General features: G+C 36.3%; 1 long non-coding RNA gene across 1 annotated transcript; it reads left to right on the top strand.

Annotated features, from left to right (window-relative positions):
* The first annotated feature begins 12 nt into the window (after positions 1-12).
* LOC137858022 (uncharacterized) lies at positions 13-5682 on the top strand. Its single transcript, XR_011097487.1, has 3 exons — positions 13-153; positions 1615-1830; positions 3238-5682. It is a non-coding gene; the product is annotated as an uncharacterized lncRNA (long non-coding RNA).
* Positions 5683-14676: the final 8994 nt, after the last annotated feature.

The raw sequence follows: 14676 nt of genomic DNA, 5'->3' as shown, positions 1-14676 counted from the left end.
TAGCTCCCGCAGCTGTGCCATCATATCTAACTCCTTACACCTGGTACACTTTACAAATGTGTTTCTTTGGGGAGAATGACTTTTTGCTTGTTTGCTGCAGCAAAAATCTTATTGCTTTTAAGAATCTGAAAACTTCTTAATTTAAGTGAGTAGGTCAGTACAGTAAACCAGTTAGTAATTTATGTTCACTTTTGCTAGATTTACTCAAAGGAAAAAAATGAAGTATGATGGCTGTACTCATTAGAGTCAGGAGCTATAAGGGAGTGTAAAGCAAGGATATGCTCTATGTGGATGCAATTGCTCTGGCTCCTAATTACTATTGCTTTTCCTGAAATCCTTAAAAACCATGTCAGAATGAAAGCTCTTATTTTAAGACAGAAATCAAAATATAGTGGTGTAACTGATTCTAAAAAAATTTACTGAACAGAACCTTTTTCTGTTTTGTGTCCATATTTGATATTTTTCCTGGAAAACTATTATTTCAGGATTACATGGTATTTTCTGATACCTGTAGTTTGGTAAAGATTCAGAAGGTGGCACTAATTTGTGTGTGGTATTTTAGCTGTATTTCTTCAAGTACTTGCACTGTTCACCAGCATTACTCATGTCAGGACTCCCACAGAAATAAACAGCAGATATTGATTTGAGAATCGTTAAATGTGAGTGATCTGTCCTTCTTTTGGAACAGAAACTCTAGCTTTGCTTTTGCCCCTATGTTTTTATGAGGCCCAAATACCAGAAATATAATACCACAATAGTGTAATTAACTTTCAGGCTGACAATGACCTAAGAGATGAAGTGCTGCTTAGCTAACAAAATGACCAGCTGATGATCTACTGGTGTGAATTCAGTGTGTAGGACAACAAAGATTTAGTGCAATGTAAGGCTAAAGCAATATAAATGTGTTACAGTATTTAGAGAGACATATTTTGTTTGTTACTGTAAGATTGATGGATGATTTTCAAAATGAAAACATTCTACATATCATGTGTTTTCTTCAGAATATCAAGCAGTTCATGAGATGAAAAGCAATTACATGTGGACCTGCAAGCGGAAGCAAGTTTCCATATATGTATATTTTAATCCTGGCTGAACAGAATCTTTGAAAAAAAAAAATACCGTTAAATCCATGTATGTAATAAATTTGAGGAGATTCATTCAGCACTAGTAGTATAATTTCCTGATTGAATAATGTATTTTTTTCCACTGTTAATTTTGATGACACGGCAACAAATTAATCCTGGGGGTGAGAGCCAAAAGCATCTACATGACCTTCTCTGTTGTGCTGACATCAGCTTTATGTACGTATTTTCCCTAGCTCAACCAGTACATTAAAAGAAAGTTAAGGAGGATATGCATGTTTAAGTTGCATAAAACATTACTTGAAAAAACGACATTAATTAAATACAAATGCTGTGAGGGCAGATAGTGGCTCAAATGATCTTATAAAATTGCCTGAGAAAGAAGGATGGATAGTACTGAAGATCAAATTTATTTTTTATTACTGTTCTGTATTTGTGGTCTTCCAGTGTTTCGAGAAATTCATTATGTCTGTTTGCAGTAACAGAAGTGTTTGTTACATCCATATGAAAGACATTTTCTCTGTCTTTGCAGGTGGACTCAAGTGTCAACTCACCTGGTCCAATTGCTTCTAAATGAGCTACCATTTTGTATTCAAGGCAAGAGAAAAAAGATCCTATTCAATACTTGCCACTTATTTCTTCAGAAGAAATTCTTAACAGGGTGCTCGCTTTTTTTGATTTAGCATAACTTCATTCATTGCAGAAGCTGAAGAACTTCACTACCCAATTGTGAATTCTTTTGCTGAATGTAAGCTTCTCGGTAACCTTTAGTCTAATGCAGCAGTAAGCTCTCCATTAGCACTTAATCTGTGTATATTACATACTAGAGAGCAAAAATCAACTCAGTTATAAACAAAATTCTATTGATACTAGTGAAATTATCCATGTGCTAGGTTTTCTGCCTAATAGTTCTCTATCACAGTAGTCAGCAGAATTTGCCATCTAATAAGGCTGACTACAGGTTCTCATTTATTTTTGCATGTGTGGTGGTTGTTTTTTTTTATTTATTTCTTCTTATTGATCTTTGTCAAATGCCTCAGAACAATCAGTTTATTCCTTGTTATTAGCTTTTATCACATGTCTTAAAACAATCATATGAGAGGTTACATGGGCATGTTAGACCGTGCTGCTGGCTTAGGGAAAGGTGTTTCCGAGGCTAGGTTTAGGATTCTAACTTAGAACTAGTTGTCTGGCAAAAGAAAGAAGATGTCTGTGGTTAAATGACCCTACTAATGTAATGTCAGTATAAAAATAATTCAATAGTGGTCTGGCAAAGTGAAGTTAATGTTAATTAGTTATGTTTAATGTTAATTAATGGATTAATTTCATTTCCCCTGCCAGTATCTTTTTCAGTGGTGTTGTCGCAGGATTGTGACTGCAACAATACAATATCTGTTATGTAGATACAAATTCATACCTTGCTTATCTCCACTGCCAATGCGGTATAAATAAGAATCACGTATTACTACCTGGTGTGTATTCAGCTTCTCTCTGTGGCTCTAATACTATGTCCGTCCATCCATCCGTGTGTCGTGTCCCCCCACCCCCCCCAAAACTTGCTACATGACTTTTTATTCAGGTACAATAAATGATCTCAGATGTTTATAAATACCTGAAGTGTGGAAGACAAAGGGATGTGGCCAACTTCTCTTCAGTGGTCTGTGGGGACAGGACAAGGGGCAATGGCCACAAAAAGGATCACAGGAAGTTCTGCACCAACATGCGAAAGAACTTCTTCATGGTGAGGGTGATGGAGCACTGGGACAGGCTGCCCAGGGAGGTTGTGGAGTCTCCCTTCTCTGGAAATATTCAAGACCTGTCTGGATTCCTAGGTGGGCAACCTGCATTAGGGAAACTGCTTTGGTAAGTGGGTTGTACCCGATGATCTCTGGAGGTCCCTTCCAACCCCTACAATTCTGTGATTCTGTTACACTTTGCTTAAAGATAAGAGCATTAGCAATCAGCTTCAAAGCCAAAAAGTTACTTCAGCTTTCAGAACTTGAAATAACCTGCTTAGCATGTTATTTCTATGCATGGTTCTACTTATTGCTAGTAAATGAGTATTAAAATATATAACATCCCAGAATTGATATACTAATACAAATAAAAGCCTGGCCCTTACCTAGCGTGATGCAGTGTGTGTTTTGAATTACAGACTGGTTGATCTTTGTGATTAAGAAGCAGAGGACGGTTTGCTACATCAGCGCAACATAACAGTACAATGGTTGAGTAGAAGAGCAGAAATTCTCCACACCTGGTGAAACTTCTCACTTCAGAAACCAAGGCAAGAAAGATCTTACCATCAGATCTTACATCTGGAAAACAGGCAATGTGAGATTTCATATTGCTTTGCTTACAGCTGCAACAGTGGTCCTACGGTGCATCTTCTTGTTTTTCCTATCTTAAAAGATATAAATCTCCTTCCCTTCTAACTGCCTTTCAAAGGAAAGGGCATGGGATTTTTCTTCTACCAGATTTAATCATAAAGACATTGAGGGATACAGCAAACCGGTGTAACACTTGTCAATAACATAATATTGAAAATGCCTTCTATGTGGATTATTGGATTGAGGATGCATAAATGAAATTTCTTAAACCTTTCGTGCAGATGGGCAAGGTCTTTTGATCAAAGTCTATTCAGTAATTGTACCCCAGAGAACAAGATGACTTCCTCCTTCTGCTTGTTGCCTTTTCCACACAGTGAAAATTTAAACAGAGATAGTGACATAAACCAGTTGCTCAATCAAAACGGGCACAGGATGTTTTGCGTACCTTCTGATGACAGACGAGGCAGTGTATCCTCAAGCTGTTAGTTAAGGAGCAACCCTAGAAGTTACTGTTTGTTACATCCTTAAATTTTCTTCAGGCTCCTGCATGCTGCCAAGTCACTGCAAAGAAGCTGGAAAACTACATCTGAGGAGTCCTCTCTGGTGAAGTGAGGCACTGAGGACAGAAGGAGAAGTTATATATGTAAACTAAAACCTATCCTCTGCTCCATCATGAGTGTTAGGCTATAAAGTGTGAGACTGTTCTCCAAGAGCAACTTAGTGTAGTTGGCTTCTGAATGCCTTGAAAGTCAAAAATTTCATTTGGGAACATTCAACACATGTCTCAGTTCTTACAGAGTTCTGAGTAAGAAAACTGAGTACTTACAGAAATACTAAGCATAAGCCATCTGAACTGAAGATTACTTTCCCCTAAGTGAAGAATGAAAACTTTTTTAAATTTTTTTTATTTTTTATTTCTTGCCACACGTCTGTCAAGTTTTACAGACAAGACATTCCAGCTCTAGGAACAGAAATGGTTTCACCTTTGTCATTCATTATAGTTTAATCAGGCACTTGCCATGTACCCCTCTCCATTGAGTTAAATATGATTTCTCAGCTGAGTTCCTAAATTCCAACCACACACACACACTTTGGCAAGGCAGATGAAAATAAGAATTTGTTATTATTTTGTCTTCAGCAGCATTGTTTTTACGCAGTAAGACAACATTGCCATGAGCTAAAAGCACAGTAAATGTTTCCTTCTGAGATCATTGAAAAAATATTTTGATTTTTCTGCTGGACAATCGGTTATAATCTCCTATAAATATGGATCAAATGAAGAAATAATTATTTAAATCTGTTTGCCATTTACAGCATCTGTTTATCTAGTTTGCAACAGCCCTGTGCATTTTTAGGGAATCCTGAGTCTTTCATTCATACATTTATTCTTTTTCCTTTTACCATTTTTCTGCCTTGCTGTGTTCTCTAATGAGCGTCTCTAAGAAATGGCTGTTACTGCTGTTAGGTAATGGAAAAACTTTTTTGCTCTTGAGCACAGTTGCTTCTGCATCCTATTACCATTTTTCCTTTTCCAGGCAATGAACGCCACATGAGCTTCATTTTCTAATCCAGAGAAAGATGCTGCAGCCAAATTACTCTGGATTAGAAACACTGAGAAGATTTCCTTTTTCATCACAGTCTCTACACATAGCAGGGAAACAGATTTTACTTAACATTGAGAACAGAAGATTTAATTGCATTACTGTGTAACAGGCCTAATTAGTCTTATCCTTGCAACTACAGAAACAGAAATACATTCTCAAAGCTTAGACATATGCTTTCTATTTAGTACTGATTCACTTGAAAAGAAATCCCTCCTATCATATTTGCATATATTTAGATGTTCTATTTGTTTAAAAATTATGTCCAATGCTTCCTGTCTTAGTTCATAACACTAAAAAAATAAAAAGTGCCCAGTCACCAAAACAAATCGCTAGAATTATTCATGTGTTAAACAACATCAATTAGGATGAATATCTTTTTCACAGAGTCAAAATTTATATAAGGTTGCCAAAGTAAATGGCTTCATTTTCAAAGTTTCTCAGTTCAGTTTTCTTCAGAAGGACCTGGAGTTGTTAAGAAAATTCTGACAACAAACAGCTAATTTTGGCCCCGAATTTCACATACATTAACTGAAACCCAGTCTACTAAAGGAATGACCCAGATGAGTTCCCCATGTTCCATCAGTTCTCTTGGAAATTCCTACAACTACAAACTAAGAAAATTGCATTAGCTTCACAGCCCTGCCTGTAGGCAGTGTTAACTGTGTTTCTTTTGGATTCGAGTGACCTGGCATTCAAAACTGCCAGTGATGTGCACATCCATTCAAAATCACTATGATTAGCAGCACTTATGCCTTACAGAAATTCAAACCAAAATTAAACATGTAACTATATAAACTCTGGAATCTGCCTGCAACCTAGTTATCAGTAACCAAATGTATTTCATATCTACATTCATCTTCGTATTCATATTGTCACATCAAGAATAACAGGAATTTTGGTAATTTATATCCTGGTATTTTTTGTTTTCCCTCAGTTGCAATATTTATAGCATTCAGAACAATTTTGTCATTATTTATTTCATTTATGAATATTACATTATCATTTAAATGTCATTATCACTATGAACTGCAAATAAGTCATCACCTACATAGTGATCCTTGCAGAACATAATTAAAAGTACTAATCGTTACAGAGTAGCTTGAAACTCTTGAGGCGATACAACAGACCTAAGTAAACTGACATTAAGGTGGAGAAACTATATTTCTAGTGTAGATAAGACATATGCAAAGCAGTAATGCTGTTTTCTGAAATGTCTGTTTTTCTGCAGTTGCAGAACTTTCTTGCTAGCACTGAGATTAAACAGAAATACTTAATAAGCAAATCTTACTATGCATTCAAATGCAAGAAACACTCTCCCCCTTTTTAAACCAAGATCTCTTTTTTTCTTGTTTTCTGCTTTTGATAGGAACAAGTTAATTCACAAGCACAATTCACCACTTTCAGTGCATAACAATGTCAGTATGTGAACAGGCTTGATAAATCCAAGTGGTTCTCTTTGATTTGAGCATGATGGGAATTTCTGAGATTTTCTGTATTATGTAGCATGCAACTCCTATATTTTGTGCTGCAAAGTCTTATAGCCCAGGAACAGTTTTCTGCAGCATTTTGGAAAAGTACTAATAGTATTCAAGTTGGTATTTAAAACAGAGTTAAGAGAGAATAAAACTAGTAATTGCCACACTCACATAAAGCTGTCAAACATAAACAGTGATCACTGGGGGTATTTGTATTTGTATCAGTAATTCTTCTTGGAAGCATTTAAACTTGGTGTTGCTATCATCACGGAATGTGTTTATGTCAACTACTGCAATAGTTTTTCGGAAGCCATACATTACTTCATTTAATTATTAACAAATTGGCATAATTAATGGGTCCTACTAATAATATACCATCTCAGGTATGTGAATGATATCCAGTTTCTAGCAGTGATGCAGTTCAATTAATGGTGGCAAATACTAGAAACTTTTTAATTCCAAAAGGCATACTAGCATTCCTAGAAAAGGAGGTGCCTTCAGTATTTAAACAAAGCAAGGGTGCACTGTGTTTAGATAAAATAGTGCAATCACGTTAACTTTAAGCAAGTAACTCTGAACTTACATAGCATAACAGAAAAAAACATTTGAGCAGTCCTTCCAGTTCATTCTCAGAAATAAACAAGCTAAACTACAGATTATTCTAGATCTGCTTATCACATCTCTTCTACTGTTTAGTGTACCAAAATTATATGGAAATCAGACTGGCCTTTTCCCTTTAGAAGATGATGACTTTATGTCCAAGTCCTTGCAATGATAAACTGTCACATTTGCCTTCTCATACATACATTTACTCTAGTAGGCCTGTAACCAGTAACATTTTCGGATACCCAAATGGATTTATTTCTTCCTGCTTTCAAGTTATTATGAAAAGCAAAGTAATTCCAAGCAGTACCAAAGCTTGGTATTCTTGGAGGGCTGGCTATGTGTTTACATTTATAAATGTAGTAAAAAATTAGCAATGGTCAGTAATTTGCAAAGAACAAAATGAAATCAAGTGACTTTGCAAGGCACCCAGGCTGCAATTGATCATCGCTCTGTCTTTACAAAGGAGTAAACATCATCAGTGGTCTTGTGCATCATGTACCACAGAGCCACTCTGTGTGTGGAAGGCACCTTGAAGGCACCACTTAGCAAATGGAACAATGTGCAAAGGAAAATGCCTTGAACCCCTTCTTCCAAAGAATCCATGCTGGCACCAACCCCACGTCAGCCTGCCAGGCTCAGCTCCCACTAGCATGCCTGTTACACTGTAGTCTTTTATTGCACATAGGAGCCCCAGAAATAATGCAAACTACTTACAGCTGCTTCGATGGGGCATCCTACTGAACAGATCTTGTGCTAACAAATTCGACTACAAATGCAGAACTTTTACACCATCAGTAACTTTTATTGTATTTTCTGTCTTGAGAGAGCTGAATAGATGACCCAGCACGTGTCTTCCACCTTTAATTTCTCTATTTGTACCTCTCACTGGATATAGTAGGATCAAAACTAAACTTCTATGAACTAAGTCCACCTTGAATATTTCTAATCCCGAACAGCACTGTAAGGTCTCTGACTTTTGTCTCTGTAAGGGTCACTGCAGAGAGGAGTTTTCTAAGTTTTCTAAAATGTCTGGATCTAAGTTTCAGTGACAAAGGTAATGTATTTAGAGGCTTAAGAGCCACTGGGTTCTGATAAGTAACAGCCCATCCAACTCTTGCTTTACAAAAACTTGCTTTAAAAGCACTTAGTGTTTTCTCCAATCGGAACAAAAATTGTACAAAAATTTCATTCTGTCCCAGCATTCTTAAAAGCCAAGTTCATTTTAAGCCTCAGAGATTTTCTGCCAAAGGTGGGTGTGAGCCACATAAATTCATCCTTATTCTCACCTGTTCTCAGTTTAGAAAATTTCAAGGTTTTTAGCAGATGAGACTGTTAACTTTTCTTTGTCATCCACTATCAATTATCAAGCTAATTGTTCGCACAGAAAGGTATCTAACCTTCAAGTTTTGAGTGTCCAGGTCTGGAGCTGGAGCCCCTGTGCACTGATTTATTTCTCTGTTACAGATCAGATACTGCTGGTGTCGTTTATTAATGAAGTCCATGTGAATAATAGCTGCTTTCCTCGCCTTTTTAGAATTACAGACCTGACCCAGAACATCTCTTATATTTATCCTAAGAATTGAGAACATTTTTACTTAAAAAAAGTAATAAAAAAGAGAGCATTGGAGGCAGTGCACCCTTACACAACATTTTCTTCTATTACTATACTTGAATCTAAGCTCAGCTTTAGGTCTGGTCATGTCAGTTAGGCAAGCAATATCAAACTATGCTTTATTTTGAAACAAACATTGTTCTCCAGTCTTCTTTTACTTTGCACCGATTTCATGTTCCTCTTGCCTCACCTACTTCACAGCTAAATTTATTCTGTTTCTCATGAACTGTGCTGTTCTTTGTCATCTCATGAGATTCAGCTGAACCATAAGAACTGTTACATCAACAGAAATGCTAATAAATAAGGCAGCCTGTACATCAAATGAAGCACAAATCATGTCAGTAGTGCTAAGGAGATACAACAGCGGTATGACATTACCGAGAATGTCCCATGCTTTCTTCACTTAAATACAGTCTAATTTGGGCGGAGTTTATGAATAGCTACGTCTCCCACTTCCCACTGTGAGAAACTAAGTTTTGTTTTTGCAGTAGAAAACTTCTGTATTCAAAGGTAGTTGTGTAGTTATAACAAAGAGAAATGCCAAGTAGATAAGTGGACCGTTAAAGGCTTCACTGTTCCAAAATAAGATAGAAGACTGAGAAAACCAGGATGATCAGTGCAAAAACAGTAAAAAAAAAAAAAAAAAAAAAAAAAAAAAAAAGATCACAAGCAAAAATAAGAAATTAAAGGGTTGATTGAAAAATTGTACATATATGGTATAGAGGAACGTCGAGTAGCTTGTGAACCTGTAGTACTCAGCCACTGAGGAAACAGGGGAGGTGATCAGGTGTCGGGGAATAGGGAATAAAAGGTTATGATATGTATATGATATGATATAAAGGTTATGATATCCTAATTGGCAGGATGCCCGCCATTGCAATTGCAAATAAAATAGCTTCACAGAAGATCCTGTCTGAATAAAATTATTGAGATTTTTCTCACACTACCATCAACAATTAGGTAACAGGTAATATATACTGAGGAGGAAGTCCTTTCAAGAACAAAAGTACCAGCAAGAAGGTGCTTGATATTAGGTTTAATTTAAACAAGAAACAAGACTCTGTTCACTATCTATTCATAATTTCTGATTTAGGGATTTTAGAGTGCCAATAGAAGTATATTATGAGTGCTGCAGAACATCTACTGACTCTGCTTAATTTCAGTGCATTGCACAGTACTACAGCCTCCATCAATGATGCCAAAGACTATTCAAACTGACATTTGAAATATAGTGTCACCATGTCATATCCCTTTACATATTTTGATCCAAGCCAGAAGAGCCTCCTGCAGAATGTCTTGCACAGTATTAGTTTCTAATACGAACTTTTAACTGAGAGATTTTTTGAATCATTATGAACTACACTTCATGTAATACTCTATGGCTGCACTTACTATGAAGAAAAGTATCATACAATCACGATAATTGGAAACCATCACAATACATTTCAATTAGAATTTAAGAACAGAAAATGCTAGTGTTTTTTATTAAGCAACCAAGATGCAGCTTCTACAATTGAAAAATCTTCCAGAGCTCGGTATCTGGGTAATGCAGATGCCAAGTTAGCCTTCTAAGTTGCAACAGTGATGGAAAGCATTTGAAAGGGATTCGTATTTACAATTCTCACCATAGTGAATAAGAACAGGCACTGCAAATTTTGTTTAAGCAGCTGTATTTGTGGCTGCAGTACTACAGTGATAGCTATTTTTCTTTTTCTAAACTTTAAGTAATGGTCTGAAAAGACTAGCTAGGTAAGAATTTTGAATGCACTTTAAAAATGTATAAGGCAATATAAAGGTTGTCAGCTACTTTGACAGCATAGAGACCAAAATGTTACTGAACAACTAGAGATATCAAACACTGAGACAGCAGATTGTAACTCCACTAGTCATCTGATCTTTCAAGAGGGACTACAATTTTATTGTCACTGGCAATTGTGGCATGAAATGGATCTTTAGAGTCAAGTGGCTTTCTCATCTATTTCCTACACAGTAAGAATTTACCTCAAGTGATGATAATCATCAAGTGGCGACCAAGACAGGAATTTAATTTTTAAGTCTGTGAATACTGAAGTTCAAACCAAAGATCTAATAAAAAAATGCCTCAAGCCTTCTCATCACAGAGACTCACTGCAGATACATGCAGATACACATATGTGTTTATTAAATAAAATTCCTTCTTTAGTTGCAATGATTACAGATACTGGATACCAATTTAGGGTTTAGAGTATCTTGCTCTTGGACCTAATCCCTTCATTATTATGACAAGCAAATTGAGAAGTATCACTGTGAACATCATGGTGCTGGTAGAGAGCCAGTAAAAAATGGCAATCTGTACCTCCACACAGTACAAAAACCAGACAAATATGTGTGATTAAAGGTGGTGTTACACACAGTCCATGATACACAATTCTACTTTGCAAAAGTAATGTCATAAGTCAATAAGCATTTTCTTTTTGCTTACTATCTACATGAAATCTCTAATTACTGATGTCATTCATAGATCTCAAGTTTTATACTATAGGCATACAAGAATACTTCTCATCAAGTAAGTTCTAAGAACCTGGCCATAATCTTAAGGCAACCTGGCTGCTTCTGCAGCTTTACCAACAACTGCATTCATATAACAACAGGCGTTTTCTGTTGTACAGTTTTTTTTCAGTAGATCAATGATTTCTGAAATAACTGCTCTAATTCTTCTTGACATTAAAGATGAAAGCATCTTACTCAGCATTTTGACAAATCTTCTTCCTTCAAACTAATATGGCATACAGTGAAAAGTAGTACCAGTCCATTCAGCCAGTGTGAAAATGTACTCAAACTTCATAGAAGCTTTTGATGGTGGAACTTTACATTTTGTTATACCGAGAGTACTTGAGCTTTTATACTAAATATTTGATCACATAAGACATAAGATGATTAAAGCACTTCACTGGAAGGGTATTTCAGAAAAAGCTTTTCATCCAGTAATCATTTATGACTGTCCATTTATGACTTTGTTCCTTCCGGAATTACTTACACCCAGAGTACTTTCTCAATAATTTATTTCCATTTGTTTTTCTGTTGAAGAGAGGACATGACCTTGACAGAAAATAAGGTTCTCAGCTATCCCATCAGAATGGTCTACTCCAAGTATGGTAAACACTATTTGTTCCCTGGTCTGATCCTGTTGAGAGTTTCATTACTATGTAATTCCTCCTTTCACTCTTACTGTATACAGGAGATATTTTGGACTTTCTCAGTTAATAAATGGGATGTTCAAACAAGATGGAGTAGTTTGGTGACTGCAGGTCCTCAGGAACTTTTTGTGCAATATCACATTTCTTGGGTTGATCTGGAAGCAGATGAGGTGCACAGGACCTCTATCAGACTAAAGGCTAGGGAGTGAGTAGTTCTGGGCCACCTGAGACTGTGGAACTCAGATCTTTAGGTCTCCTCTGCACCTTCTTCCTGTGGTCAGGTAACAGACTTTTAAGTCATTTTGGACTGTATGTTTGTATTCCTAAGCTAACACAAAGGATTAAGAAGTAATAATTTCAACTTGCACTTGGGATGTCCAGATAAGCAAAGTTATTCCTTTTTCCCACCTCTCTTCCACTCTCTGTTCATTAGGCTGCTGTTATAAATGTTTAAAACCCCAATATCCACTTCCAATTCTGTTGCCTTTTTTTAGATTAAATTATTTACAGATCCTTTTCACCAAGAGAACTCCTCCCATTCTCTTGTTTCATCCATTTCAATAGCTGTGCACCATAAATGACGACCAAGACTCATGCTTTGTTTTTTTAGTAGCAAGGAATAAAAACCATGGTAGTCCCATAGTTTTCTGCTAGACAACTGGAGAAGTATAAGACTAATTATTGTAAGAATGTTAAAAATTAACAAAAGGAAACATTTAGAAATGACTTTGTGTATGTAAAAAGGTGATCACAATAATATACATTAAATGTATGCCTTAATAACATTCTTTATCAACAATTAAAGTTTTTGCAGTGTAAATAACATCCTCAATAAAGTAGTTTACTAATTAATGTGAATCTTTTGGCATCCATTCATGTAAGCTGGTCTGTTCAGTGATGCAACATATATTTGGATTTTAAACACCTGAACAGAAAAGGAGAATCGTTCACTTACTTGCCCTTCATCTACTTTTTGTGTAATGACGCCATCAGTTGACACATTTCTGGCATCTCAGCTGCGTCTGGAGCTTGGAGTCCAGCAATAAGAAAGATGTCATTCCTCAGAGTAGTCTGCCGCTTGGACCACAGCCTCTTGTTGTCCCCTCACCCTCATGTGGTCCTACAGGGCAGAGAAGATGTGAAACACCCTCTGGTAACTCAATGTGCCAAGCTTAAACTTTAAAAAGTTGAAATCAGTCTTCAATGTGTGAAAATTGCTTTTATAATCAAAAACAAGGTAAAGGAAGACCTACCAAATAACAGATTCTAGTCACATCTCACAAAGTGTTTCTGAGTAAGGAAGGGCCTCAAAGAAAGTCTTTTATTTAGCTGTTGTACTGGTGGCTCAAAGGGATGAGGCAAGATTCAATCTAAGCCTGCCCTAAAACTGTCTCCCTGATTCCCTCAGGTCTACATCTTGTTAGATACTTGCACAGTTCACAGCCTGGCACTTTGCCATAGCACTTCTCACAAAACAGCAATACCTCCAATGTCAAGAAAATGTCCTACAAAGGTCAAGAAACTGCCAAGCCCTGTATACAATTACTCATTTATCCTTATAAACACAATTTCCTGTTAATAGGTCAAGGTAGTTTTGTAGACATATCCATGCAGCTCTACCTTAGGCATGCCTAAATTCAGGTTTTCTCGCTCACACACTTTTAACTTATTCCAAATGTTGTAACATACAGACTGTGACATCAGGGCAGGGATGAGAAAGCAAAGAAAAGAGAGCACAGCTATACTGTAGGTAACTGCATAGAGTAACAACAGTCAGAAGCTTAAAAACCCTTCAGTAAGAGTAATTGATTATTAAGTAAATGATTATTCTGAAGATGTAAATAGCATTAAGTCAAGACATGTTACTAACACAAATCATGTGCATTTTAGTAATGAACAATACTCTTCCTTGTGGAAGGCATCTCTTGTGAGTCAGATGTATTTGCAAGCACTGGGAAAAAAATAAAAAAAAAAAAAAAAAAGATGAGAAATAGCACACCTGCTTACTTTGTGTGATCTCTCCCAAAAGGACTACCACCTATTTTTTTCTAATTTTTTTCTTCCATCACCAATTATTTAGAAATATCAAAGCTGTTAGTGAATGACAGTTTGAAAAATATTACTTTGATAACACTAAATAATTTATTTCAACCTTTCCAATGAAAACTAACCTTCCAGCAAGTGATCTGCTTATTTGATTGTGATCCAGTTAGTTGTTAAACTGCATATTCTAGATGTAATGTATTACAACTGGATACTTAGTAAATTTCTTGTGTCCTTTCTCTATATAGGCCAGGTTTCAAGGACAGCTTATCTATCTCACGATTAAAATATGCTGCACCTAACTAATTTGAATCCTATGACAGACTGCAGAAAACAAGGACACACAAATCAGAGGATCCTTGCAACAGCTCAAGTTTGAGGGACGTAAACTTGAACTAAAAGGGAGTATTCCCACAGGGATCGTCTTATTAATCTGTTATTTAACAGATTTGAAATTAAACATTTCAAGGCACTTTCACAAAATGTAGTATTCAGATATGCCAGTAGGAAAACAAACAAAAAACAAACAAACAAACAAAAAACTGCTTGTTTTGTTTTGCTAAAAAAAACCACAGAGACAATTCTGATAATGACAGAGTCAGTTAACTCTCAAAGAGCTCACTAGCATTCAGTTGCCTTTAAGCAGAGTGCTTCCCCTTCCTATTCAGTTACTTTAGTTATTCAGAGGTAGAGCTCACTTCTCTGGACACAGACTGCTGTCTGAATAGGGGCTACCACCATCTTCTTGCAA

This window comes from Anas acuta, chromosome 5 (genome assembly GCF_963932015.1).
Source record: "Anas acuta chromosome 5, bAnaAcu1.1, whole genome shotgun sequence".
NCBI lineage: Eukaryota > Metazoa > Chordata > Aves > Anseriformes > Anatidae > Anas > Anas acuta.
This window is presented reverse-complemented; position numbering and strand designations above follow the sequence as displayed.